Below are 5739 nucleotides of genomic sequence, written 5' to 3'. Positions count from 1 at the left end.
AATTAGTTTTATTTGTGTTTGGGATAACAAATTTGTTCAATATATTAATCTAATTATGGTTAAGGTTTAATTAGCTTTTAACCTACAAGTGTTATCTAGAATTGGACACACTTTACCAATGCTTTGAAACGGATGATCATCAAAATACACCTTTCCACTACTATTTAAGTGTATGTGTAAGGTGTGTGTTACATTGATATGTGTAAATTAACAAACGCATGGTAAATTTTTAAAGGAGCTTTGTAAAAAATTAATTTAAACAATGTTTAATCATGCGATTTAGATATGTAGGGAAGTTAGTGGTGTGAATTCAATCCATTGATATTGTGGCAACGACGAGAATGTACTGGCATGTTTCAATTGAAACCATCCAATCAATTCTTTTTATTAGTAAAATCATTAAAATGTCCAACTCAATTTTTTTATTAGTAAAACCATTAAAGAATTTACCATAATCCATCACACATCACTAGGCCAACACAATGAACACATCATAATAGGCTCTACTGTGATCTCCATTTGATCACTAGGTCAAATAAGCATGGATGCCATCAAATTTCTCCACCTACCCCATTAAGAATTTTCTTGGCTCCTAGTGACTAATGGTTTACCACAATCCAAACCCGGATCACTAGGACATAAACCAAGACCCACTCTTTAGGCTTTACCGCATATCCCAAACATAGCTCTACTAGATCCAATAGAAAGCAAAAAACCTCGTGGCTTTACTATATATACTGTCATTCACTCACAACGATTCCTAGGCCCACTCAAGTAACACAATCATGGATTTGCTGCAACACACGGTTTGGCTTAGGGGTCACTAGGTGAGTGGATTTACCATGATCCATAGTGTGGCTAAAGGAACACTCGTCCATGTTCTCTATCATTTAGAGATCCACCCCACTCAGCTGCCAATCTATCCAACAATGCAGCTCAACCAAAAATAGGAGAACCCCATCACACCATGGCTATCTAGAAATGGAAAGGCTAGGCCAATTTTTGTTTTTACATTTGGAAAAGCCCATGCCATGATAGGAAATAACCACATGTAATGCCATTCATTCAAATTTATTAAGGAAAATACACATGCAAGTCGATACCTCGAATGAAACCTGTTGTAGCTGCTTGATCATGCCTTTCCCTACTTGATCTTTTCTTCCTATTGCCTTCTTTGCCTTTCTTGCAACAATGCCAAATTCACTCCAAGAAACTTTAAGTGTCCAAAAGTATGAGAGAGAGAGAGAGAATAATGAGAGAGCTCCAAAAAACAATGGTAAAAAGGTTACCAACTAATCCTATGGAGCCTTTTTATGAATGAGGCCTCTATTTTATTAATTTTCCATTATTTTACTTCATTTTCCTCTTCACATACAACTTGCGACCTTTCACCTCCATTTTCTCTTAATTTCCATTATTTTAATAGATAATTGTGCCAAAAATGCCATTTTTCCTTTCCAAATCCTTACCCTTTGGCTTTTCCAATTTGCTTAGCCATAAACAACCAAATGAATGCCCCCTAAAATTTCTTGCCCAACATTCATCTTGGAACAAGTGTCACATCAACCGTAGTTATTGTTTTTAACTTTTATTACATGGAATTTTCACTAGGGTTGTTACACAACCCTCGCCCTTGGGGAACACCTTCCTCAGTGTTCAATCACATATATTTCTTGATAACCTACTCAAAGAAGACATACTTCTCATGGAGTTTTATAGCATAGCTCACTGCAGTATTTAAAATGGATGACCTGCTCAAAAGAAAAACATCATGACAACATGATAACACACGACATAGTGGAGCTTTATAACACAAATGATTACAGTATTTACAATGATCATCGATCTGAGTACCAACAAACATGACATCCTCACATCATGATAACATAACCACATGATAGAATAGTAACATGAAACCATAATCATAATAAAATGACACCCATACTGCACAGTGGAGTTTTATAACATAGTTGATGGTGGTACTTACATCCATACACAAATGTACATATAACAACATCATCAAAAGATATACAAAAACATATACCAAGTCATATACCAAAGAATATATTGAAACATATACTAAACAACATATATAAGAATATATCAAAACATCATATCAAAGCATATACCAAAACTCCATATAAAATCATATATCAAACCACCATAAATCATATAGAAAACCACCATAAAGAATATATCACACCACCATATCGAAGTTGCTTTGCCACAACTAGCAACCAAGGATAGATACATAGCTTGCACCTAATTCATCATCTCCCATTTAGCTTCATCAGGCCCAAAGTGCTTCCATTTCACTTTAACTTGCTCGATTGCTCGATTATGGAGCATGAGCACCTTTTTCTGTAATATACACTGAGGATCTAGCTCGAATTCTCCATCTAGTTCCACCTGCAATACAAACCATTCAATCACATGATCAACATCCTTAACATACTTCTTAAGAAAATACACATGGAAAAAATCATGCACTTTCACTATAGGAGGTAGTGCAAGTTGATAGGTTATTGGTCCCATCCTCTTAGTGATACTAAACGGTCCACAAAATCCTGGTGCTAGCTTATCACATGATCTAATCCATGAGGAGTTCTTATGCAATTTAATGTCCAAGTACACCTATTCCTGAACCTATAACTCCTTGAACAACATGTTCCTACCTGCATAACTCTTCTTCCTACTGTATGTTACCTTTAGATTCTTCTTGACCACTTGCACTTCTCATTCCATGTCTTCTAACATCTCTAGTACAATCAACACCCTACTAACTAGATCACTCCAACTGATAAGAGTGTTACAACTTTGCCCATACAATGCCTCAAAAGGACTCATCCTCAATGACTGTTGATAAATGTTGTTGTACACAAACTCTACCAAAGGGAAATACTCTTGCCACTTCCTCTACTGATGAATCACATACATCCTCAACATGTCCTCTAATATCCTTTTGACCCTCTTCATCTATCCATCTATCTACGGATGATAAGTTGTTCTGAAGGACAACTTTGTGCCCACATGTACAAATAACTCCTTCCAAAACATGGAAGTGAACTTTGCATACCTATCTGACATAATATTCTACGGAACACCATGTAGCCTAACCACATCTATATTGAATACCTATGCCACATCACTAGCTGAGAACATAGACTTCACCATAATGAAGTGTGTAGCCTTTGTTAATCTATCCACAATGACCATAATGGAATCATGTTTTTTCACTGTCTTCGGCAACTCTATGATGAAATCCAAAGAAATAACCACCCATTTCCATTATGTAATAGCAATTGGCTATAGAATTCCACCTGGATGTTTACACTCTTCTTTCACTCGCTCACAGTGAAAACACCTTGCTACAAACTCTGATAACCCCTCTTCAAATTAAGCCAATAATAATATCTCTTCACTACTGTCAGTGTCTTTTGATAACTTCGTGACCTGAATAAGATTTTGCATGAAACTCCCTCAAGTTCACCTTCTTGAGATCACTGTTCTCTAGTTGATATATCCTATCTCAGAACCTATCTAAGCGATCCGTTGTAAGAAAATAATTGATACCCTATGCACATGTGCCTGTACCTACACTTGTACCTGTGCATGTACCTATACTTGTACATGCATGCATACTACCACCTATACCTTTACTAGTACATGTAGTTGTACCTACACTTGTACCTGTACTAGAATCCTACTGCATCATGTGCACAATAAACATATATCTAACATCCTATTGACATTCTTGCAAGATCATATCCTATAAGTCCTTCCCATAGGAACATCTGCCATCCTGTTCTCTTTACCTTTGATGTATCTGATATCGAAACAAAACTTGTTGATAGTGTCTAATGATCTAGTTTGTCTGGAATTTAGGTTCAGGTGCTCAAACAAATACCTCAACCCAATATGATCATTCATCATTACAAACCTACTCCTACGAAGATAGTCATGCGACATCTTCAACGAATGTATGATGTGTCCGATAGTTTTTCTCATGCTCATTTAGCTTCTAGGACTCATAGCATACCACATTCCCATCCTGCATAAGGACTACACCAAGCCATCTCTTGTAAGCATATGTGAATACCAAAAAATCTTTGTGTGGATCTATAATCTGTAGCACTGGTGCATGTGTCAACAACTACTTAAGTTGCTCAAAGATAGCCTCACACTCCTCTGTCCATTCTAACTTCTTACGTTTCATCTTCAATGATGTGATAGGATAATAAATATGTGAGTAGTTCCAGATGAACCTCTTATAATAGCCTACCAAACCCATGAAATATCTCATCTCTTCTACATTCTTAGGAGATACCCACTCTATGGTGGCCTTTATCTTCTTTGGATATACTGCAATGCTCTCTTTGGAGACAACATGCCCCAAGTAGTGTACCTCAATCTGAAAGAAACTACACTTGCTGAGCTTAGAATTCAACTGATGCTCTCTCACCAACCTCAACACTGCTTCTAAATGCTCAACATGTTCTTCCTCATTTTTAGAATATACCAATATATCATCAACGAACACTATAACAAACTTATCCAAATATGAGCGCAACACATTATTCATCAAGTAGATGAATGTAGCTCAACGATTAGTTTAGTCATATGGAACAATAACAAACTCATAATGCCCAAACATGATCAAGAACAAATTCTTGTAAATGTCCTCCTCTTTGATGCATACTTGATGGTATCTAGATCTCATGTCGATCTTCCAGAACAAAACTTCTCCCTTCAGCTAATCGAACAAGTCACCAATACTTGAAAAAGGGGACATGTTCTTGATAGTCACTTTGTTCAATTGCCTATAGTTAATGAACAATGTGAGAGTACCATCTTTCTTCTTCACAAACAAGACTAGTGTTCCCCAAGGTGATACACTTGGCCTAATGTATCGCTTGTCCAACATTTCCTAAACTGTAGGTTTAACTCAACTAACTAATGTGTTCTCATCATGTAAGGTTATTTTGATGTTGGAGCTGCCCCTGACACTAACTCAATAGAAAGGCATACCTCTGTCTGAGGTGGAAACTCTATAATTTCTTTAGGAAATATATCCTTAAATTTTTATGAAACGGAATATGTGTTCAACCTTGATTCTTCATGCAAATCCTTAATCAAACCACACTTATCCACCAAGTCAAGACTCACATAGTTATAATTAGATCTAGGGTCAATTAAAATATAAATAACTTGATCATAAAGCTTACCTTCCATCTCAATAATAGATTCTTAGAGTTCTTCATGCATCTTGTCCACTGTGGCATAGATACATGGAACATTCTAACCAACATCCCCAATGTTCTGCGCCTCATGTCTAATGTATATAAGAGGTCTACTAGCCCAATATTGTGGACAATCTCTCTTAAGGTTCTCCTTACCACATGTCCAACACTCCAACAATCCAGTGCCCTCACTTCTATGCTGTTGTTGTTGAGGTGACACCTGAACCTGTCTTGTTGCATTAAATCTCTCTTGTGGTGCCACATTCTCTTTCTCATCTACATGCAAAGACCTTGTCCTCTTATGCTTCCATTTACCTTTACCTTTATCCTTTCCTTGCCATCCATGCTGAAATTCATTCTTACGCTTTGATTTTTCATGGTAATGCTTCAGTTTCCCAATAACTTCCTCAAGTGATCGAGGCTCATCATACTCAATTTGATCTCTAAAATATAATGGCAAACCACTAAGAAATCTCTGAAAATTTTCCTTCTTATCTAT

This window comes from Pinus tabuliformis, chromosome 9, assembly GCF_031772625.1.
Source record: "Pinus tabuliformis cultivar Carrire ecotype Pingquan chromosome 9, CPIR1, whole genome shotgun sequence".
Classification (NCBI taxonomy): domain Eukaryota; kingdom Viridiplantae; phylum Streptophyta; class Pinopsida; order Pinales; family Pinaceae; genus Pinus; species Pinus tabuliformis.
Note: the sequence above shows the minus strand (reverse complement) of the source record.